The sequence below is a fragment of the Echinops telfairi genome, unplaced genomic scaffold (assembly GCF_000313985.2).
Source record: "Echinops telfairi isolate 266 unplaced genomic scaffold, ASM31398v2 ScPeMD7_3533;HRSCAF=4204_0, whole genome shotgun sequence".
Classification (NCBI taxonomy): Eukaryota; Metazoa; Chordata; class Mammalia; order Afrosoricida; family Tenrecidae; genus Echinops; species Echinops telfairi.
In genome coordinates this window covers 4,668,442-4,693,663 of record NW_022107431.1, presented here as the reverse complement: position 1 = coordinate 4,693,663, position 25,222 = coordinate 4,668,442, and positions in this window count along the sequence as shown.

Below are 25,222 nucleotides of genomic sequence, written 5' to 3'. Positions count from 1 at the left end.
TTCCGATGGGTTAGGAACCAAGACACCGCTCCTCTATCTGTCTCCAGGTGGGTCTGCCCACATGCAGATACACCCACATACGAGTACCCAGCATGAAGACTGTTACCCATGCTACACCATGCTTTAAGACATGTCATTTATTTGTCAGTAGAAATAAATATTTCACAATATATAATTACATATTGTTTTTGTGATGAATCACTATGCCTTTATTATGTCCAATTTGTAACCATGCAAATGCATCCTAAATATCAGATATTTACATGACATTTCATAACAGTAGCAAAATTACAGTTACGAAGTAGCAATGAGAATAAGTCTATGGTTGGGGGTCAGCACATGAGGAATTATATTAAAGGCATTAGGAAGGTTGAGAACCACTGCTCTAGGAGCTCCGATGACACAAGCCCACCATGAGTGACCCTGCTGGGGGTCAGCAGTGACACAACTCCCAGAACCAGGACCCAACACACTGACAGCTGAGTGCTGGGAAAACACGATAAAGCTCCTAGAAATAGAACATAACCCAGCTTCTAATATTAGCATGATGTACCCGGTGGTGTGTCTACACAGTCTGACCAAGTGTGAGTTACCAGTAGGGCCGAGGACCGCCAGGCGGGGTGTGATTCTTGATTCTTGAGAGGTCCCTAGTCTGCAATTGGGGCTTCTCTTGGCTAGAGGGGACCCTCCCAAGGGGCTAGTCAGATGGTTACTTTAATGGGATTCTAACCCTGGGAGAGTCGATGCAGAGTGCACATTGTTCATGGGTTAGATTTCCTCCTTAGAACATGGTTTGGCATGGGAGTAATAGGACACTCTCCTCCCACTCATCCACATGCCACACGTCTTTGGGGTCATTGCTTTCATGTGTCTCCAGCAGCCACTGTAGTCTATTTTTAGGGTGTAGGGCAGCTGTGGAAACTCCAAACACGCTGGGCTACTTTCTGGCTGGCTCCAGGGAAAAGGTCAAGGGCACTGCATGTGGAGAGATCATGGATTCTTTTCCTGGGGTCTGGCCTGGACATCAATCCTGGTCCCTCCGATAGTCTGGAGCGGCGGGAACTACACCCTCCGCTGCTGCACACAGGAAGGTGCCTTTGGGGACGAAATCATCAAGCTGTTGTCTAGCTTTTCCAAGTGTTTTCGAAGGATTGGAGCAGTGGGTTATCCGGCAGCCACTCCACGGGAGAAGGATGAAGCCGTCTGCTCTCATCAAGATTTGCAGGAGCCTTGCGGGTGTGTGTGTGTGTGTGTGTGTGCATGTGTGTGTGTGCATGTGTGTGTGTGCCGTGGAGTGCTTTCATCATTGTGCCAACAGCCTAGGGAACCCCAGGGAGCCCTTCTGCTCCATAACACAGGGAATGAAGGCGGTGGGAAGGGGCTTCTTTTAATCCTTAAAGAATGGGAGTGCCAAGCCTTTCACTGAAGGCACCACCCAATTCTGGGTTGATTGACAAAGGCAAACCTTTCATGTCACCTGAGGACCTGGTGTCCCCACACCCGTGGTTCCTAGAGACGTCTGCGGAGGGAGCATGAAGTGAGCAAGGTGATCGGAGCACACAGGGCACATACTATGGTAGATGGCCCTCGAATCAGCAGAAACCCGAGGATGCACAGCAGAAATGACGTAATGCATGGGACAGCTTCGCTGGGGCCCTGGAAGGCACTGCTGAACCCAGCTTGAACCTCCAGCATCACTGCTGTGCCTCATTCTCAGCGGGGCCCTTCACTGTGCACCCAGGAGGACGGAAGGCAGAAAAGCCCGCTTGGCTGAAATACTGCAATGAAATGAAGGTTACTTTTGTTCTCCCACAGAAAGCCCAACTGTGGCACTGGGATTTGATCAACACTCAGGGGCTCCAGTCCATAGAGGGATGTCCTCGGCAGACCCCTGAGCTATTCCATTATGGAATCACTTTCAGAAACACACACACAAACTCCATCTGGGTCTATGGAATTGTCCAAGGTGCCATGATGTCGCCAATGTGTACCCATATGACGATGGTTTTTCTTTTCCTGTTGCGCTTTACTGCATCTGATCTCGGAGTCCCTGGTCTTGCTAGAGACTGGCCATTTTTCACTGGAGTGTGGAGCCGTCTTACTCAAGACTAGAGCTTGTTAGCAGACCAGCAATGCCTTAGGTCTTAAGGCTACGGTGGTCTACTTATTGATTGAGAAGAAAGTCTCTTTTAAATCATTTTATTGGGGGCTCTTACAGCAATCCATGCACCAATTGTATCAGGCACATTTGTACATTTATAAATTATTTTTATTTTCATATTTTCTACAATCTGATGTATCCCTTCACCCATGTTTCTGTTGCTTGTCCCCCTGGTGGGATGGGGTTGTACATTGATCCTTGCGATCTGTTTCCCCTTTCTCCTTCTTCTCCCCCCACCTTGCCCCTACTCTCATTATTGGTCCTGAGGGGTTTATCTGTCCTGGATTCTGTGTGTCAAGAGCTCTTATCTGTACCAGTGTACATGCTCCGGTCTAGCCTTATTGTAAGATAGAACTGGGGTTATGATAGTGTGTGTGGGGGTGGGGTGGGGTGGGGGAGTATTAAAGGACTAGAGGAATGTTGTGTGTTTCATTGGTGCTATACTGCACCCTGGCTGGCTCGTCCCTTCCTCATGACCCTTCTGTGAGGCGATGTCCAATTGTCTATAGATTAAGGTGACCAGACGTCCCGCTTTTGGCGGGACAGTCCCAATTTTTAACAAATTTTCTTGCATCCTGCGGTGTTTTAAAAAAGTCCCAAGTTTTGGAAAGAATCTAGGATATACGGTTTTTGCCTACCATGTGGCTATTTCGCCAGGATATGAGTTTTATCAATGGTGTCCCGCTTTTGTCCCGCTTTACCAATGTTAAAATCTGGTCACCTTACTATAGATGGACTTTGGGTCTCCTTTCCGAGCCCCCTCATTCACATCGAAATGGTTATTTGTTTTGGGTGTTCTGATGCCTGATACTTGATCCCATTGACACTTCGTGATCACACTGGTTGGTGGGCTTCTTCTGTGTGGGTTTTGTTGCCTCCCTGCTAGATAGCAGCCTCTTTTTTGTTATTGTATTTCTCTGGGTTATACTTCATGTAGCGAGCTCTGGTGGTGTAGTGGTTTACACATTAGGCTGCTACTGCCAGGTCAGCATCTTGAAAGCATCAGTGGTGCCTGGGAAGAAAGATGAGGCTTTCTACTCTTGGAAGGAGTTATGGACTTGGAAACTCACAGGGGCAGCTCTATTCTGTCCTACCGGGTCCCTCCGGATTAGCTTCAGCTGGAAGGCAATGAGTTTGGTTCTTTGGCATACATCCCACAGCACACACTTCAATCCTTCATGTATACTGAGAAGACCAAGAACAAAATATATACATGCACATATATAAAGGCATACATCATACACACCCAGTAAAGAGCAGAGATGTCAGTTTGAGGACTGAAGTGCCCTTGACCCCTCATATGCATGTGAAAGCTGTACAATGAATAAGGAGGTCTAAGAACGGAATGCCTTCGAATGGTGCCGTTGGCAAACAATTTTGATATAATACTGCTCAGAAGAAAGGATGGTAAGGCATCACTCCTTGTGCTTTAAACGTGTTCTAAGGAAAGGCCAGTCGTTGGAAAAGGACATCATGCTTTTGAAGTGGAGCATCAGTGGAAAAGAAGAGACCCTGAGCCAGCTGGACTGACACAGCGACTGGAACAACAAGCTTAATGGAAGCACCCATCGTGAGGGTGGCGCAGGGCCAGGCAGCGGCTCATTCTGTTCTACATGGGTGGGGTCTGCATAGCTTAGAAGTGAGCTAAGGAGGTTGTAGAAAGGCCGCTCCTACATGATTTATTTCTACTACCTGTCTACCACTGGTAGCATGTTGCCTTGCATGTTGCTATGAGTCTGATATTTCGAAAAATAGGTTTCAACAGTGTTTCTAGTCCAAGAATAGGATAGACTTGTGCAACAGGCCTGTAGATCACCTTCCAAAAATTAGACAATCAAAACAACCAGTGGAAGCACCAAAGAATTCCAGTGGTCATGGCAGTGATGCATGGTCAGGAGGTCTTTGGTTCTGTTGCACTAAGGTTGCCCTGAGGCAGAGCTGACCCAACCGCAATTAGGCTACATAGTATTTGTTTCCCAGGGTTCAGGGCCCTGGTGGCACAGTGGGTTATGAATCGGGCTGGTAGCTACAAGATCAGCACTTTCAAACCACCAGACTCTCTCGGAGGGAGGAAGAAGGGGCTTTGTGTTCCCAAAGGGACTTAAAGCCTCGGAAACTCAAAGGGGCAATTCTCTGCTGTCCGGCAGGGTCGCTGTGAGTCCGAAGTGACTTGGTGGTCCTGAGCTAGCAGATTAACGGAGGAGAACGTCATGTGCCCACACTGTTCAGTCATTGTTGACTCTTCCAGCTACATCACAATGAGAATGTCTGTCCCTTCAGAGATGAGACCAGGTCGATGCAAGAAGAGCAGGGGGCCATTGCCAATGTGTATTGTCTGCTGATTCCAAAGCTCGCTACATACAAAGGAGCACTTCCTGAAGACTTCTGTATGCAATACTATAAAGACCCTTTTCTCCCAGAAAATCAATAGACAGGAGTTGTTTTTTTCCTTTTCTTTCCCTCTTTTTGTGACATGGATGTTTACCTGAAAGTAAGAATGACGAGTGGTCTCTAACTTCCACATTAAAGTTTAAGAAAAACAATTTTAAATCACTAAGATACGGCTTAGAGCAGATTTTTGAGGTCAGGTTTGGTTTTTTTTTTTGGTGAATAACAAAATTCCATATTCAAATAAAATCTACATGGCATCCCATACTTAAAGTAGATTAAGGTGGCACTGCGATGAATTGAATTATGCTCACCCCAAATACATATTGTAAAGCTTAGCCTCCATGCCTGGGGCTCTCATCCTGCATGCGTTGTTGCTGTTGTTGTTGTTGTTGTTATGCTAATGAGATCGGATTAGTGTTGGGTGTGTCACTAATCGGTCTCCCCTGAGATATGAAAGAGGTGAGCCCCACGTGTGAGCAGAAATGGTGAGAAAGAGGCCACGTCCCATGATGATCAAAACAAGAACAAAAGTCCAAGTAGATGCAGGCCTTTCCCAGAGTGAAGGGGAAGAGAAAGCACTTCCTACACAGAGGGCATCCTGAGCGGGGACTGTCAGGAAACGGATGTCTGTGTTCTGTTGTAGCACAACTAGACAGCTTAGGCTCTGTGGTGGCGGCGTAGTACGTAACACGTTGGGCTGCTCACCACAAGGCTAGCAGTTTGAAACCATCAGTTCCCCAAGGGGAATGATGAAGCTTTCTGTTCCAGGAACGATTGTTGGTCTTGGATCAGTTCTGCCCTGTCCTAGAGGGTTGCTATGAATCGCAATGAACTTGATGGCAGGGAGTTTGGTTTGAGATCACACAGTAAGGCAAACACTTACTATGTGATATTTTATTGTGTAGCTATGATGATGACATGTTTTTAGATAATGTGATGCACATAAGTGTTTTGTGAGCTATATTTTATAACACTGCTTTTGCATAAATGAACTAATGACAATATACGTTAGATGATGTTGTCTCCTGTGCTACATTTGACCTATGCTCTATTAGATTTGATAGATACAATCATGTCGATTTAATTGTCAGAAAGGCTGAAATGCCTTGTAAAATATTTTCAGAATTACTAACAGCAAGGTTGGGAAGACGGGCTTGCCTACACTGTGACTGCATCCTGGTCAGACTCTGTGGACCTCCTTGCCAGTAAGAGGGATCAGGCCCCAGTCCAGAAGTGCCTTCCTCCAAGTGAATCAGGGGGATACACTAAGAGGAATGGAGAGTCACCAGCCAGTATTAGGTGGTGGTGGGAGGTGGTTGCATGACTTCTGCAGTCTTGGTGCCCAGGTCAGAGCCTCTGAAGCCTAGTAAATGCCCCCACCCCAGGGTTTCAGGAATGACTGCATAAGTGAGTGAGAAATGGTTGGTGGCATCTGCCAGTGAGGGATGGTCTCTGGAACTAAGGGTTGCCAGCTCTTCTTCTTTCATGGCAGAAAGGGGGAAAAAGACTGGCAGGAAGGAGTGGAAGAGAGAAGGAAGGGAGGAGAAAGGGGCGAGGGAATGAGGGAAACAGACAGGGAGGAGGGTTTTGGATAGAGAGAATGAGGAAGGCAAGAAAAAAGAAAGAAAAGAGTTTAGGAAGGAAGAACAAGAAAGGGAGGGAGGGTCAATGTCCATCTGCTACCTTAACACTAAGCCTATAAATATATGCACATAGATCTATTTCCCCATCATCATATATAAATATACTTAGGTAGGTGGCTCCACTCAAGTACTCCCTCAATTCAAGAATATTTTGTTCTATTAAACTGGCATTCCATGATGCTATGATTGCTAAAGACAAATGGGTGCATAAGCAAATGTGGTGAAAAAAGCTGATGGTGCCTGGCTATCAAAAGATATAGCATCTAGGGTATTAAAGGCTTGGAGGTAAATAAACGGCCATCTAGCTCAGAAGCAACAAATCCCACATGGAAGAAACACACTAACCTGTGAGATCATGAGGTGCCGAAGGGATCAAGTATCAGGCATCAAAGAACAAAAAAATCACATCATTGTGAATGATGGGGAGTATGGAGTGGGGACTCAAAGCCCATCTGTAGGCAACTGGACATCCCCTTACAGAAGGGTCTAGGGGAGGAGATGAGCCAGTCAGGGTGCAGTGTAGCAACGATGAAACATACAACCTTCTTCTAGTTCTTAAATGCTCCCCCCCCACTATCATGATCCCAAGTCTACCTTATAAATCCGGCTAGACCAGAGGGTGTACACTGGTACAAATAAGAACTGGAAACACAGGGAATCCAGGACAGATGATCCCTTCAGAACCATTAGTGAGAGTGGTGATACTGGGAGGGTGGAGGGAAGGTGAGGTAGAAAGGGAGAACTGATTACAAGGATCAACATATAACCCCCTCCCTGGGGGATGGACAATAGAAAAGTGGGTGAAGGGAGACGTTGGACAGTGTAAGATATGACAAAATAATAATAATTTATAAATTATTAAGGGTTCATGAGGGAGGGGAAAAATGAGGACTGATACCGAGGGCTCAAGTAGAAAGCAAATGCTTTGAGAATGATGAAGGCAATACCTGTACACATGTGCTTGACACAATGGATGCATGTGAGTATGGATTGTGATAAGAGTTGTACGAGCCCCCAAATAAAATGATTAAAAAAGAAAGAAAGAAAGGGAAGGAGGGAGAGGAGAGGGCAGGAGGGGAGACAGGCCAAGGCACAATCCCACTGTCATGGAGACACACACAGCCGCCTGGCCTGGAGCTGACTGTCATGGGCTCACACCTGCACCACTCATCATGTTTGCCACCAAATTAATTATCTTCTCCTTGACACCTGCTCTTGTACGCCCCCCAGGCTGTGCTGAGCCTGGCTCCACCCAGGCCTCGCTGACAGGCAAGAAGGACTTAGAATGCACAATGTGGGGAAGTCTAATGCTAATGCCCAGGCAGGAACGAAGACAGACTAGCGAGACGGAGACTCTTCCATACAGTTTCCATCAGCCTAGGTGTCTCTCTTCTCCTCTGTCCTCCCTCTCGCTTTGTCCTCCTTGTGGGAACTGGGGCCAAAGGAAAGGGCTGCCCCAGATGCCAGGTGGGCACCTGTGGGGTGGCCTCTATGCAGCCTTCAGCTCACGGCTCAGGTGCATGGAGGACTGAGGCCCTGAGTCAGAGCATAGGTGCACAGTTTCCTGTCCAGATGTGTGCTGGGCGCAGAGCCAGAGCACAGGTGCCCACGTTGACTCCTGTCTAGGTGTGGACTGGGCACAGCGCCAGAACACAGGTGTGCATATTCTCCTGTCCATGTGTGGGGCCACCCTGGGAGAGCTCAGGTCCAGGACCAGTGCCCAAAGTTCACTGCTTTGTGACTGTGGCACCCAGCAAGAATATTTCTCAATTCCTCACCTTGGTTGATGATCACCAAGGCCTGTCCCAGCCGCAAACCTCATAATGATGCTGCAGGAGTCAATGCTGACCTTTTGCTGGGGGGACTTATTTATGCCTGGGGACTCGGCCCCCAGATGCCCTGGGGCACTTTGGGTTTGGTGTTGGGCTGGCCACTGAAATGTGGCTGGTTCAGGTCCAACAGTTACTTCATGGGAGCAAGATGAGGCTGTGTGCCTCTGTAAAGATTTCCACTCTCCGAAAAGCTCTCAATGGCAGTGGGTTTGGTCTTGGTTTGGGGGGTGTGCTCTGCAGGAGGGGACTGGGAGAACAGCTGATGGGAGACAGAATGGGGTCCCGGGGGTGAGGCCCAGGCTTCAGCGCAGGCTTTCTGGGGCATCCATCTGGGTGGCTGCAGTCAGTTTTGTCCCATGGTGAACCCAGGTCCCAGAGGAGGCAACAGTAGCTGGTCCTGCACCGTCTGGGCCATCCTTGGTCTGCTGATGCATTGGTTCTAGTCCCTGTGTGTGCCTTGCTTGCCGTTCCACCCGATGGGCTCATCCTCTGGCTCTTTATCAGACCACGTTCTGCTTGGAACCAGAGGGCTTTCACCACTGGCTTTCAGAAGGTCAGCTGGCCTCTTATCCTAACCTGTGTTAGTCTTGGAGGTCCACTGACACCTGTCCCCCTGGGGTGATCCTGCCGGCATCACAGCTACAGTCACAGCACAATGGAAGTGACGTACCTGACCGCCTCGGGCTTCCCTACTGCCACCAGGCAAGAGCCAGACAGGCCTCCACGCGCTAGCCTTCATTACTTTTTCTGACACCAACCATTCCTTCCACCCGGTCTAATTCGGCACAACACTCACACAGAACTCACAGAGAATACTCGCAGTTAGGGGGGTTGATTGGGTCTCTTATAAATCAATAGGTGACCGCAAGTCAGGATGAGCAAACAGTAAGGTTATCAACATGGGCCTCGGAGCCAAGCAGCCAAATCCCTCTCTCCAGTTCTCAGCTACATGCTAGCCATGGCTCTCTCCTGTTCTCAGCCTCTCAGTCACGGGGGCCCTGGCCTTTGCCTCCACAGGCCAGGAAGTCAGCCCCATAGGTCGCTGTGCCCCGCAGCTCCATACTCTTTTAAAAAAATTATTTTATTGGGGGCTCACACCATTTTCATTACAATCCATACATACACCCATTGTGTCAAGCACATATGTACATTCACTGCCCTCATCATTCTCAAGACATTTGCCCTCCACCTCAGCCCTTAATATCAGTTGCTCATTTGCCCCCCCCTTCCCTCATGAACCCTTCATAATTCACAACTTATAGTTTTGTCATAAGTTACACTGTCTGACGTCTCCCGCCACCCTCTTCTCTGCTGTCCCTCCCCCAGGGAGGAGGAATACCTAGATTCTTGTAATCGGTTCCCCCTTTCCACCCCACATTCCCTTCACCCTCCAGACATTACCTCTCTCACCACTGGTCCTGAAGGAGTCATCAGTCCTGAATTCCCTGTGTTTCCAGTTGCTATATGTACTAATGTACATCCTCTGGTCTCGTCAGATTTGTAATGTAGAATTGGGATCATGATAGTGGGGGGAAGGAAGCATTTAAGAACTAGAGGAAAGTTTTGTTTCATCATTGCTACCCTGCTCACTGATTGGCTCGTCTCCTCCCTTCAACCCTTCAGCGAGGGAGTGTCCAGTTGCCTACCGATGGGCTTTGAGTCTCCACTCTGCACTCACCCAGCTTTACAATGATATGATTTTTTGTTCTTTGATGCTTGATACCTGATCCCTTTGACAGCTCGTGGTCACACATGATGTTGCGCTTCTTCTATGTGGGCTTTGTTGCTTCTGAGCTAGTTGGCTGCTTGTTTATCTTCAAACCTTTAAGACCCCAGATGCTATATCTTTTGATAACCGGGCACCATCAGCTTTCTTCACCACCTTTGCTTGTGCACACGTTTGTTTTCAGTGATCGTATCAGGAAGGTGGGCACCCACTGATCTGATTTTTCGTTCTTTGATGTCTGATAACTGGTCCCTTCTGCACCTTGTGGTGTTCTTCTTCCATGTGGGCTTTGATGCTGAAGAAAAATGTGAACATAGGCAAAGGTGGTGAAGAAAGCTGATGGTGCCTGGCTACCAAAAGATGTCTGGGATCTTAAAGGCTTGAAGACAAACAAGCAGCCATCTAGTTGAGAAGCATCAAAGCCCACATGGAAGAAGCACACCAGCCTGCCTGGCCATGAGGTGTAGAAGGGATCAGTTATCAGACATCAAAGAACTGAAAATCATATCAGTGGGTGCCCGCTTTACTGACACAACCACTGAAGACAAACGTGTGCATAAGCAAATGTGGTGAAGAGAGCTGATGGTGCCTGGCTATCAAATGATATAGCGTCTGGGGTCTTAAAGGCTTGAAGATAAACAAGTGGCCATCTAGCTCGGAAGCTCCATACTCTTGGGCCAGATGAGGACAAGGTACCCCATCGTCTCCAGCTGCTCCTTCTGAGTGCCCCTGCCATAGTCTGTGAGACATCTGGTCTTGGCGCCCTCTGCCACTTCAGACAGAGCCCGTGAACTGTTCTTCCCAGGCCTTAGGGCTTCTCTCTTTGTTTCAGAGAAAGGCTCACCCTTGTAGCCAGGAAAGTGCGAATAAAACCTGACCAAGCCCTCTATTAGTGTCACACATGCCGGTTTGCAAAGAACCACCCAATCATTTGGTGCGAGTTGCAGAGACTTTGGGACGAGAGCCATATTAGGAATTGCCACTCCACCACAGCGAGACTGGCTGTTGGAGTGGTCCTTTGGTTACTCATGCACACATAGGATGCCCAGGAGGAGCGACATGGGTCGCCTAAGTGACAGATGTACACCAAAAACCAGGGGATGAAAATCGGAGGTGTTTTCTAAAGGGCCAGTAGCCTGTGGGGAAAGAAGAGTGTGGAGGAGTGAACCTGAAACACGATCCTGCCGATTTGGGGCTGAAGCACACAGCCACCGCCACTCTGCCCAGTGATGTGTCTGTTTCCACGGACCGAACTCCGCCCAGCGCAGCGCTTGACGGTGGGTTATGTATCAGGGATGTTCAGAAAGAAGACCCAGTGTGATATCAGCTGGCACATTAGGAGCAGCCAGGATCTTAACGTAGACAAATCTCTGAGGCACACAGAGCAAAGTGGGATCTCTTGTTGCTGCTGCTGCTGCTGCTGGGTGCCATCAAGGGGCTCTGATTCACAGCGGGTCGATGCGCAGCAGAATGAAGCCCTACCCAGTCCCGTGCCATCCTCACCGTGGTTCTTATGTCAAAGCGCATCGGTGCAGGCACTGTCACTCCATCATGCCAAGGACTTTCTTCTTTTTTGCTGCCCTCCTCCTTTCCAAGTATGATGTCCTCCTCCAGGGACTGCTCCGTCCACAGGAGACCAAAGGTCACCATCCTCCCTTCTAAGGAGCATTCTGGCTGTACTTCTTCCGAGATAGATTTGGGATTTAGAGGGTGAACATTCCCAGCAGCTTTAAAATAATTGCCCCCCAAAATGAATAATACAAGACAATTTGGCCATTTGGCTGTAAATAGAGCCATTTGATGGCTCAAGAAATCATGCCGACAGGACAGGGAGGCATAAAAGCTCTGAATTATGTATTAATGTGTCATGTGAGAAGAAAAAGCGCTAAAGAAATAGTGTAAGGAAAATAAGTAAAGCCGCATTAGCGGCGAGCATGTCCCATTTGGTCAGTTATGCCAAACGTAAAACAACACCCAGTGCCATTTGGAAGTTAACAACATTTTTAATTTTACAGCTGCCTTCCCCCTTATAAACTGCATCAAGGTATGAATTAAGCCCAGGTGGAAGCGCTGATTTTTTACGTCCACATTAAATATGAATGTATTTTTTAAAGAATTTGCAAGGCAGGGTGTGTATGCAGTTATTAAATTGGAACTTCCAATGGATGTAGCGTGGCCATTTGTTGTGAGAAATCATGTGTTCTACTGAAACCTCTCCTTGGCAGGTATCTGGAGAATTTGGTCTTGAGTTTGGCTCTACAATGTCCAATGGCTACTCCTTCAATCTTGGCCTTCACGTCACCATCTGTGAGGTTGGTTCAAGGCACGTGTTCTTATTTATTGTTAATAACAATAATTGTGTCATCCTTACTATTCCTGGAAAGATATTAGTCAGTGAAATATCCCCACGTGTATCAAGGGATATCAGTGATAATTCTGCCTCCTATGCAGTGGTGTTGTGGTGGGTTATGCACTGAGATGCTCACCCCAAGGTCAGCAGTTCAAAACCACCAGCCACTCTGTAGGAGAGTGGTGCAGGATCTGCCAGTGTTTCCTACCCTTGTGCATGAAGTCCTCAGGAATCGGCCCAATGGGATTGCACCTTCCAACAACGCAACATCTACAGGGGTAAGACCCACATCCAGGTCTGTGCCCTGAGTTTCTGAAAACAGAGGCTCCAGTTTAAAATCTGAAAGGATGTGCATCAACTGTATCGGGTTTTTATCCTCTCACCATACTTATTCAAAGTATATGCTGAGCAGATAATCAGAGGAGCTGGATTATATGAAGAAGAATGTGGTATCAGGATGTGAAAAAGCCTTATTTACAACCTTAGGTGTGCAGTGACATGACCTTGCTTGCTGAAAGGAAGTAGAACTTGAAGTACTCGCAGATGGAGATCAAGGATTGAAGCCTTCAATAGGTATTGTAACTTAATATGAAGCAAACCCAAATCCTTACGACCGGGTCAATAGGTAGCATCATGAGAATTGGGGAAAAGAGTGACGTCAAGGATTCCATATTGCTTGGGATCACAAGCAGTGCTCATGAAGCAGTAGGCAAGAGATCAAATGATGCATTTCATTGTGTAAATCTGCTGCACAAGATCTCTTTAAAGTGTTGAAAAGCAAGGATGTTACTTTGAGGACTAAAGTGTGGCTGTCTGTAGCCTTGGTATTTTTAGCCACTTCATATGCATGTGAAAGAAGGATATTGAATAAGGAAGACCAAAGACAATTAGATGCATTTGAACTGTGGTGCTGGAGAAGAATATTGAAAGTACTGTGCACTGCCAGAAGAACAAACAAACCGATCCTGGAAGAAGTACAGCCAGAGTGCTCCTTAGAGGCGAGGATGGTCAGACTTCTTCTCACTCCTTGGATGTGTTATCAGGAGAGACCAGTGTCTGGGGAAGAATGCCGTGCTTGGTAAAGCAGAGGGGCAGCGAAAGAGCAGACCCTTAACAAGATGGATTAGCACAATGGCTGTGTCGATGGGCTCAAATTTAAGAACAGTTGCGAGGATGGCACAGGACTGGGTGATGTTTCCTTCTGTTGTGCCTAGGGTCACTACGAATTAGAACGGATGCAATGGCACCTGCCATGACTAACAATGATCTAACTATCCCCCATGAACCGACCTGATACAATCGCAACCATTCAGCTGTAAGGTCTTAAATGTGATAAGATTAGGATGGGCGACAACACCATTTTTCAGGTCACAGCCCTGGTGAAATTAATTGCCTCTGGGTGTGGCCCACTTCCAAGATAAGTGACTACTGTCAGAAAGCTTGTATCCTTTTTGCTTTCTCTATATCTTGCTTCTGGCACATTGACCTATGGTTCTTTGGACTTGAACCAATGATCTGCCGTATTGCCTGCTGATTCTGGGAGTTTTCAGTGCCCTCTTATCTGGTCTGCTGACGTGGCTTCATCTTCTTGTGTAGCCATGAGACTGACCTGTTGACCTTGGCTTCATCCTCCTGTATAGTCACTAGCCTGTGGTATTTCTGCCAATCTTCAGTCCTTAGGAAGGGCTACTCAGGTTAGGAGAAGTCAGTCCCCCAGCTTAACTTCTGTCTCCTTGACTTGGAACCTGCCTGGATTCGGACTTGCCTGCTTCTACAACGAGGCAAGTCATTTTATTGTTATACATCTATCTATATGCATCCATAAACCCACGAGTTTTGCATCTCTGGAGAACCCAACCTCAGTCAGGTCTCAAACTGGAATTGACCAAAGTACCTTTACTTTCATTCAAGACTCGGAAATATGTTTTCTTGTCATTGAGCTGATGATGGGGCTGTTGAAGGAAAATTAAAGTTGGAATAGAGTCCATTCCAGTATGAAAACCATGGCCATATCTACGCGACCCAGGAGAAGGCCCAGTTCCATGGGATTCATCTTTCTCCTCTGTGAACTGGGACTGAAGTTTCCACTCTGGAGACGGGAAACTTTCATGGGAGTGAGAATCCTGCTCAGATAAGCAGTCAAACCCTCATGTGGAATGTGGTAGTTCGAGGGACATCAGTTGCAGTTTTTGGTGCCTGAGAACCCAGTCAGGAGGGAGAAATCCTGTACCAAGAGACATACAAATGACAGGTAAGCTGAGACTCCATGAATCTGGTGTGACACATACTGCTCACTGGGTTCCATTAAGCCAACCCCTGTATCATCTGCCAAGACCCACGCGTGGTTTCCTCTTTCAAGCACTCAATGCAGAGCTGGAGATTCTTATTGATGTAGCTGCATAAGTATGGAGTCTATGTATGGATGCAGGACGGGAACGTCGGAGGTTGGAGTTCACCCACAGGCACGGGAAAGAAAGGCTTGGTGGTCACTCCGGAGGACAGATCTCCTATGACACACACGGAGTGACCGTGTGTTGGAGCTGACACGATAACGGATGGTGTACCGACACATGTAGGTGCAGGCCCTCACCATGACAGCTCCCTCGATGGCCATCACTGCTCAGCCATATGCCTTGGTGCAGGCCCCTTCCAGCAACGCCTGGGCTGCTTGTAGCACTTGCTATCATTTCGTGCAAAGAGGATAAAGCCGATAAACCATGGAGCTGTTCTCAGAAGTACTTTTCTTGGGTGAAATGGCAGTACCGAGGCAGGGCCTGGCCTCAATGGGTTCCTGCAGGTTTACTTCCTCATTCTATGAGCCTGCTGCTGCCGCCGCTGCCACTGCCCATGGTGATGACAGCCTGGCAGGTGTGTGAAACAGTAAAACTGCAGCTGCCCATGCAGGGATGCCGCTTTGTGTGTCTCCAGGCTAAACACGAGGTGGGTGTCAAGTGTAAAAACTGCCCGCCCAAATCCACATCTGTCTAGACAGGGCTGTGGGGAGTGGCGGCAATTTCACCTGTGTTAGGCTGGGTTGACTAGAGAAACAAATCCAGAGACACTTACTTACATATGTATGAGAGTGCTTTATATTAAGAAGCCATATATCCAGAGAACAGCCCAGCCCAGTCCAACTCAAGTCCATAAAGTCTGTAAGTCCCTCTTCGGACTCACGCATCCACAAGCAATGATGCAGAATGCTGGAAGATCACAGGTTGGTGGGTGTAAAGTCGTGTGGATCCCATGGCGGTGGAAGCATCCCAGGGCTCTGGCAGCAGTTAGGGTTCACCAGCAGGAAGGTGAAGGCAGAGGGAGAAGGGAAGGTTCCCAGGGCGCTCCTTAAGAGAAGCCACACCCACAAGGAGGCACCATCAAGCCGATGACCTGACTGACAGGTGGAACACCACCCCCACACTTTGCTCTATCTTCAAGATGATGTGAAATTCTGTAACTGCCATACCACATGATGTTAATCCATTTCCTCGTGTACCAAAGGTTAGAGTGTTTTGTTTAAACACACATACTGTGGTTATTAATGCTTGGTCCTTCAACTCTTAGAATCCCCTGAAAGTGGGAAAGCGGAATTCGTTTAGTTCTGACAAAAACAACGCATGGCTTGTCTGAAAAGTTCCACTCACGCAAGAAATGTTCTGGAAGTTCCATTTAGCTGACTAAAGAGAAAACACAGTAAATAACTAAAGGGAAATTGCTAAGAAATGCTTAAGGAAGGCTTAGGTTGGCTGCTTAGGGACTAGCAAGATGGCAATTAAGGTTATAGAATGAAAGGATTAAAAGTAACGTAAATGAAAAGTGGGAGGAAATGAACTCCCCGATAATCTCTAAAAGTGGCTTAAGTAAAATGCTCATTAGAGGGTGGGTTTTATGAGGCACAGAGAAGCTGCAAGGGTGACAGCATGGGTTTAAAAGGTGAGGAGGTGGGGCACTGGCCGGCGGGAGGCTGAGCCTGAGCTTTGTCCAGGTCCCTACGCCAGCGGGGCCACGGCCCTTCTGCCTGAGGCTGAGTGATGCTTCAATCCTGTCATCAGGATTAAGCTCAAAAATGTTTCCCCATTGATTCATTCCTGGATGAAATTACAGAAGTATCAGTAGAACAAACCCATAGGAGTGTGTTTGGATGAAATTGCAGGATTTTGCCCAAACAGTGGTCCTGTAGAAGAGAGTGGACCTGTGCTTCCTTCATCCTGTTCTCAAGACTGTAACCCCAGATGGAAGCCATCAGCCTCACCCGTCCCCAGCAGATCCCCCGTGCGTTAGAGCCGCTGACCTTCTGATCAGCAGCGGGGCACTTACCCAGGACAACCAGGGGTCCTCAAGATGCCATTGTGCCACCAAGTCAGATTAGATTCACAGCGACCTGACGCAAAACAGATGAAAGACCACCTGGCGCTGGGCCATGCTCACAATCATTGCTGTAGTTGAGCTTATAACTCTAGTTCCCGTGCTAGCTCCTCTCCTCGAGGCTTTTATGCTTTTTTGATGACTCTACTGTGCTGAGTATGATGTCCTTCTCCAGAGACTAGTCTCTCTTGATAACACGCCTGCTGATGGAGTGATGAAGTCTCACCATCTTGGCTCCCAGGAAGCATTCTCTCTTCTCCAAGATTGATCCGGGCATCCTTCTAGTAGCCCAAACCAAATCAAACCAAACCAAACTCACTGCCATTGAGTCAGTGCGGATTCGTAGCGATTCTGAAAGACCGGTTAGAACTGCCCCTGGGAGTCTCCTGGATGGTAACTCCTTGCAGGAGTAGAAAGCCCTTTCAGTCGAAAGTTTCCTCCTGAGGAGCCCCTGGTGGTTTCAAACTGCTGACTCTGCGGATCGCAGCCCAAAGCCTAGCCACTCTCCTGTCCATACTGTACTCCACTTTCTTCAGCAGCACTCATTCAAGGGCATCATGTCTTCGCCAGTCTCCCTGAGTCATTGTCCAGTTTTTACCAGGAGTCCCTGACTTTGAGCCACAACAAAGGATGGTTAGTGACTATCCTTGTGCTCACTTATACTATACATAGTATTGCAGTATGTAATTTAATGATATTCCCATTTCCATACCAATGATAAATAGAGGTTGAATTGATAAATGTGGTGATAATAAAAGACAATAATAGTGACAAATTAAAATAAAAGAGGGGGGTTTGACTTACTTACAAAGGAGTGGTTGGACTGGAACCCTACTGTAAGTCACAGACTACATCCATATAAACCCAAGCTCTCTGCCATGAAGTCAACTCTGACTCAAAACATCCTTAAAGGACAGATTGCCCTATGGGTTTGAAAGACTGTAACTTTAAAAAAAAATCATTTTATTGGGGGCTCATACAACTCTTATCACAATCCATACATATACATCAATTGTGTAAAGCACATTTGTACATTTGTTGCCCTCATCATTCTCAAAACATTTACTCTCCACTTAAGCCCTTGGCATCAGCTCCTCATTTTTCCACCCTCCCTCCCCGCTCCCCGCTCCCTCACGAACACTTGATAATTTATAAATTATTATTTTGTCATCCTAAACTGTCTGATGTCTCCCTTCACCCACTTTTCTGTTGTCCATCCCCTAGGGAGGGGGTTATATGTAGATCCCTGTAATCGGTTCCCCCTTTCTATTCTACTCTCCCTCCACCCTCGGGTATTGCCACTCTCACCACTGGTCCTGAAGGGATCATCCGTCCTGGATTCCCTGTGTTTCCAATTCCTATCTGTACCAGTGTACGTCCTCTGGTCTAGCCGGATTTGTAAGGTTAAATTGGGATCATGATAATGGGTGGGGAGGAGGCATTTAGGAACTAGAGGAAAGTTGTATGTTTCATCGTTGCTTTACTGCACGCTGTCTGGCTCGCCTCTTCCCCGAGACCCTTCCATAAGGCAATGTACAATTGCCTACTGATGGGCTTTGGGTCCCCACTCTGCACTCCCCCTCATTCACAATGATATGATTTTTTTGTTCTTTGATGCCTGAGACCTGGTCCCTTTGACACCTTGTTATCACACAGGTTGGTGTGCTTCTTCCATGTGGGCTTTGATGCTTCTGAGCTAGATGGCTGCTTGTTTACCTTCCAGCTTTTAAGACCCCAAACACTAAATATTTTGATAGCTGGGCACCATCAGCTTTCTTCACCTCATTTGTTTATGCCCCCATTTGTCTGTATCTCTTTATGGAAATAGAAAGCCTCGGTTTTCTCCCCTGAATCTTCTGGTGGTTTTGAACTTCCTCCCTGCTAGTTAGCAGCACACTGAGTGACCACCTTTCCACCAGGGCTCCTCAGCTTTATACGCATGGTATATATTTAAAAATGAAAGTCCCTTTCTGTCAGAGAGCTGCATCCCATAATATACTGGAAAATGTCTCTGGAAAAGAGTTCTTGCAGCTTGGGAATGAACAGTCACTCCGGAGCCACGTGTGCCTCTAATCTTCCCTAGAAGGCATTTCCACAATGGGAGCTCCCAGCTTCTGTGCGAGGTGTGCTGGGAGCTGAGGGTTTAACATGAAAAGACTCTGACATTGAATGATTACGGTGGTGCTCCTCCTTGAGCGGGGCCCAGTATCTGCTCCGCGCAGAACGTGACCCAGGTAACGGGAGCCAGAACCTCACGGTGTTCTACAGGGAGCTTAAATTGTTCGTGCTTCAAAGATCAACGGGTCTTGAAATGGAGCGTGTGTTCCGAGAGTCGTTGGTGATGTGCAGGAGGCCATTGGGAGGTACTCTGCACCCCGTACATCCGTGTTGCGGTGGGGCGCTGCACCCAGGCCCCGCTCGCTTGAGACGCCTGGGAGAAAGTGTGTCAGTATCTGTGCGTGCTCCAGCTTTCCTTCCGTAGCTATTTTGTCGTTTGAATATTTCATCACTCCACGATCCTCTTCCCTTTGACTTGCTAAGCACTCTTATTAGGCAAACCCCTTGGTACTGAGAGACTGGAGGCTGATTCACCACCCTGTAAAATCCCTGCTTCCGGCACACAGAGAGACTCCTGCCTTTGGAGAAGATACTGACCGCACGCGCCACCATGACCGCTGTTCCCACATCCAGACACCTGTAAGTGAGTCAGCAGTACGGCGATCAGACACGCAAATGAGCACAGCCCAATTCAATTAGCCTTAGAGGATTTGGAATCGGCGCTGAAACAGACGAGGCCAGGGCTCGTATCCATTCATGTAGTCAAGTCTAGGAGACACAGTGAACTCTTTTTAAATGAAGTTGTGATTGCATTCCTTACTAGACGTTGGGCTATTAACCCTTTTTAAAGGCCACGTTAGTGAAGGCCTATTGGGTTACACATTGCTCTCCCCAGAGCCCCCTATAGGACAGAGAAGAAACACCCAGGGGGATTTCCAAGGTTGTCAATCTCCATGGAAGCAGCCTCTCTCTCTCTCTCTCTCTCTCTCTCTCTCTCTCTCTCTCTCTCTGTCTCTTTCCCATGGAGCGGTTAGTGCTTTTGAACCACCAATCATGTGATGCGCAGCCAAATCCTTTTCACCATGGAACCAACAATCCTTCCTCTTATTGAAGTAATAATGTACACAATCTATGCTTCTTTAAGAGGATATTTAAATGACTGCAAATATTTTCTTGTGCAAGAATTAAGACTCACCTTTACTTCATGAAGATGGTCACATCAATAGGGCATAAAGACGTCTGTTGTTCCGAAGGCTAACTCTTCTCTTTTCTCCTGCTGGTCTACCTCGTGTCTTCCCTTCCGGCCTCCTCACTGCCCTGGCCGAGCGCTCCTCATCCCGTGTCCCCATCTCTGCAGAGAGACAACATCCTTACAGCAAAGGGTCTTCTGCTGCCTCCTGGCTTATCATGTTCTAGCTTCATTTCCCAAGGACACTGTAGCAAAATATCACCAAATGGGCAGCTTGTAAGAACAGAAATTTACTGTCTCATTGTCCTGCGGGCTGGGAGTAGTTCTGAATTCAGACTATCAGCAAGGCCACATTCCCCTTATCTGCTCCAGGGAAAACTTCCTTGTCTCTTGAAGCTTCTGGTAGCCCCGAGGATTTCTCAGCATTCTTTGGCTTATAGGTGGTTCTTCACAGGACACCTGTCTTCTTTCCTGTGCACCTCTACTGTATATCCTCCATTTTTCAGAAGAAAGGAGAATGGCCCAAACACTATATGATCCCACTAACTTATCTGATAACATTAAAGAAAGATGTTATATCTAAACCCCCTCACATTCACCTGTACAAAGGTCAGGGCTTCAACATATCTTTGTAGGGGATCTCATTCCACTCATAGCATGTTCCCAACACCTAAACTCTTAGCTAAGATCCAAGGAGCATAGAGCAACTTGGGGAAGGCATCTCCCCGAGTTGTGCTTTCCCCCTCAGACTGAACTAGGAGGAGAGGAGAGATGGAGCAGGGATGGTGGTACCCCCAGAGAGAAGCCCAGAGACACTAGAAGGGAGTGAAGGCAAAGAAACCTGCAGCTCAGCCCCACATTCGAATCCACAGAGGCAGCAGGTCATTGGCGATGGCAGCATGGGGGTCAGCCAGATGAGGGCTCCAGCCCATATGTGAGGTACTGGACCCAGTCACGGCTGCACGCCATGCCTGCACCTCTGCCCTAGATTGTAGAGGAGGTAGCCCAGGAACCCCTGGGCCCGAGAGTCAGGAAAATGAAACTGAGGCCCCTCAGTGAGGTCTTCAGTGACCCAATGGCACAGTCCATGTCTGATGGTTCAGAAGTCTTCCCCTTGGGGGGAGTCATGAGAACCACATGCCCACTTCCCGTCCATGCAGGGCAAAGACCTCTTGGCCTGGTACACGTCCTCAAGTCTGCCATCCTGGGGAAAATGGTTGGTAGGTAACAGAATTGGCCAAGTTTTAGAAACTAGCAATATTGAATCACGGAGACGATTTTTGAAGCTCAGTTCCTTCCATATGAGTTTGTGGACTGAATTTTCCGAACCACAGCGAAAGCCTGTGACTCTTTCCAATAGACTGTCCTCTTGTGTCCTGGTTTTAGGGTATTCAATATTTTCCCGAATAAGCTACTAAGTGAAGGCTTCGTATTCGTTTTTAAGAATCCTAATGTGTTTGCTCATACTCCCTAGGAGATGGAAGAGTGTCACATGCCAGGGCAGCTCCACCCTTCCTGGAAAGCTCTGAGGAGAGGTGATGTAAATCCTCCTGGTCACCAGGTTGTCTGTTTACCTCTTCACTCTCCGCCAGTGTCCACCTCAATCCACTGCCATTCATTCCATCTAAGCCAGCGGTTCTCAACCCGTGAATCGTGACCCCTTCAGGGGTCAAACGACCCTTTCACAGGGGTCGCCTAAGACCATTGGAAAACACATTCAGATTTACATTATGATTCATAACAGTAACAAAATGACAGTTATGAAGTAGCAGCGAAATAATTTTATGGTTGGGGGTCACCACAACATGAGGAACTGTTGAGAACCACGGATCTAAATGCAACTGTCTTGGGCAGAGTAGAACAGTGCCTTCCAGCACTGTGAATCTTTGTTGTTGTTAGGTACCACTGAGTCAGTTCTGACCTCTAGCGACTTGATGGACAACAGAAGGAATCACTGCCCGGCCCTGAGCCATCCCCTAAATCACTCCTCTGCTTGAGCCCATTGCGGCAGCCACTGTGTCACCTCCTGTCCTCTGTCCTCTCTGTCACTGCCCCTCCCTTTACTGTACTTGATGTCCTTCTCCAGGGGCTGGTCTCTCCTGACAACATGCCCAAAGTGTTGTCATCTTTGCTCCCAAGAACATTCTGGCCATACTTCTTCTGAGACTTCCTCTTCCTTTTAGCAATCTATGGTAGTTTCAATATTTTTCTCCAGCACCACAATTCTAAAGCATCGATTCTTCTTCGGTCTTCCTTATACAATGTCCAGCTTTCACATGCATACGGGGCAATGAAAATACCATGGCTTGTGTCAGGTACACCTTAGTCTTCAAAGTAACAGCCTTGCTTTGCAGCACTCTAAGGAGATCATATGCAGCTAATGCAACTCATCTTTTGATCTCTTGATTGCTCTTTCTGTGAGCATTGATGGTGGATCTGAGAAAGGCAAAGTCCTTGACAGCTCTTCTCCCATCGTGGTAGCTTCTAACCACCAACCTTGTGGTTTGCAGTGCAGTGCACAATGCACTCCAGAGCCAGGGCTCCTTTGACAGTATGTCTCTGAGATTTCGTGGTCTCCTGCAGCTACCTTTCTCTCCTCCAGAGCTCCTTGCCTCTTGTGCTGCCAAGGACAGCAGAAAAGCCACCCAGGAAAATGCTGAGCTGCATAATTCTGCTACAGCTGCCTGTGGTTGCCTTAGTTCCCCTATCTGACAACATGGCCCTGAAGGCAGGGAGAGTATTCTCACTCACCTTGTTACACCTGGTTCTAGACCGTACTGCCCAACAAAAGCATAATGGGAGCCACAAAGATCATTAGAATCTCCTACTGTTGTTGCCAAGAGTCATGGCATCAGTTCCAGCACACAGGGACTTTATGTAAAACAAAACTAGGCGCGGCCTGACTGTGCACCATCCCCACAGTTGTTTCTCTGAATTCAGTGTTGGAGGCATGCTGCCAACCCCTCTCCTTGAGGGTCTTCCTCTTATTGGATGACCCTCTACACGAGCAAACACGATGTCTTTCTCTAGGGCCTGATCTCTCCTGGTACCACATCCAAAGTACATGAGATGAAGAGTCACCACCCTCATTGAGAAGGAGCATTCTGACTGCACTTCTTCTAAGACACATTTGATTGGTCTTCTTTAAAGTCCACAGTATGGTGACAGGTAAATTTGATTTTAATAATATATTTCACTCAACTCAGTATACCCAAAATATTCTCACTAAACATATAGTCAGCATAAAAATATTGTTGAGTTAGTTTACCTTTTTTTCCTTCTAAATCTTCAAATTCCCATGGCCTTCTCATTTACAGCACATTTCAATCCAACTGATGACATTTAAAGTTCCTAATAGCCGCGTGTGGTGGACACCATACTGAAAAGCATGTTTCTATTCCTGAAAGCTGTCCCAAGATCTCCTATCTTGAGGTTACCCATTTTCAGGTACCTTCTCCCTAGAACTCCAGTACAAGACCATGGGGCTACATTGGAAGATAAGCTGATGAGAATGCCATTGAACTAGATACACAATTCCCTTTCCTGACATTGGACATGGGCCTGGCGTGGGCAACTTGTTTTTCTTGTAGCTGAGGTCTTTTCTTGGGATTTATGAGTTTATCATTCAAAGCAGTCCTGTGCATCTAATAGCTTCACTGAATTCTCTTTTTCTTTTCATATATTATCTATCATCTGTTATCTCTCTATCTATATTTTTAATATGGCCTCCAGGTATTCCTGAGTGGCATAATGGTTAAGAACTTTGCTACTAACAAAGAGATTGGTGGTTCAGAGCCAGGTGAGAAGAACTGCTTGATGATCTGTCTCCAAGAACTCAGCCGGGAGAATCCTGAGTAGCCTGGCTCTTCTCTGCACACAGGGTCCTCATGAGCCAGCGCTGACTGGATGGCAGCGAGGTTGGACAGAGACTTGGCTTCTGTGTGAGGCTGGGTTGTCTGGAGAAACAAACCAGTGATGCTCATTAATATGCAATAAAGAACTTTATATCGAGCAGTAACTTTCCTGCAAGAAGGCAACCCAGCCCCATTCATATCAAGTCCATAGGTCCAATGCTAGCCAGGGCCCTCTTCAGACACACCTAGATACAGACTAATGACACTGGAGGGTGAGGCAGGGGGCTAATAGGCTTGTGAGCAGAATCATGTGGATCTAATGTTGGTGGAGGCATGACTGGCGCAGACAGCTCTCCCAGTTGCGTGGTCCACCTGCAGCTGCCCCTGGAGGCAGACAGAGTCCAGTGAGGTGGAAGGGGAATGGCAGAGAGAAGTTGTCTATTTTGGATCTTGCTCTTATACCCATAAAGCACCGCCTCCCTCAAGGAGGTGACATCAAGCTATCACTTTTTTTTTCAAGCTATCACTTAATTGGCAGGTTGAACTCTGTCCCTAGCCAGGAGTATCTTGTTGACATAATATCTAACTATCACAGCTTCTAAAGAACTTAAGGATAGGACATTGCTCCCTATCTCTGAAGGTATTGTCTCGTTGTTCATTGACTTCCATGCTGTTCGTTTAATCCAGTATCAGTAGAGACCAGTCCCTGGAGAAGGCAGTCATGCTTGATAACGTAGGTCAGCAGAAGAGAGACTGACCTCACTGAGAAGGTGGATTGACACAGTGGCTGCAACAATGGGCTCAAACACAGCAATCGGGAGGACGGTGCCCAAGACCAGGCAGTGCTTCATTCAGTCTTATCTGTGAGTAGGAGTTGACTGGATAGGACCAAGCAACAACAACAAAGTTTCACTCCAGCATTTTTATTGTCTCTGTGTAAGGAACACTTTCATGGTGGTGTCTTTGGTAAAGTCAGGTGTAGTTCATGATGAAAAGGTCCACTCTCTTGTTGCTAATAGTTGTTGTAGCTCCGTATTTCTCACCGATCTGAAGCTTCACGGTGCCTTCCACTCTGCTGTGACAGCCAATGCTATGAATTCATTGCCATGTGTGATTCCTGCTCTCGGCACTAACTCAATTATCTTGGTCTCTGGTACTTCATTCCCTATTAATGGGGTTGCTTGAACTTTTGTGTTGTTTCTTCTTCGTTTATTTCTTTGATTTATCAGCCCTGTTTAAGTCCCTGTTTCACACTAAATTCTCCTTTCTGATTCCATCTTACATCCTGTCCCCATAATTTCATTGCCATCAATAAATGCTGACATTTGTTAACTACTGAGCCTCCCAAAGGCTGAGCTACAATTCATGCCACCCATTAATCAATCAGACTGCTGGCTGAGATGCGTGTCTCCCATCCTGGCTTTTTCTAGGCGATGATGCAAAAGACGGCCAGCCGAAACCTTGGCAGCTTGAACTCACCTGGAGGTACTTCAGAAGAAAGATCTGGGGGTCCGCCTCTGCAAAATTGGTCCTGGCTACCCTGTTGCACACACAGGTCAACATGAATCAGAGCACGCTCAATGACAACTTCGCTTTTGTTTATATTGATGCTTCTAAATCCTCCCTGAGCGTTGGAATGTCTTCAACAGTTGTCTTGTG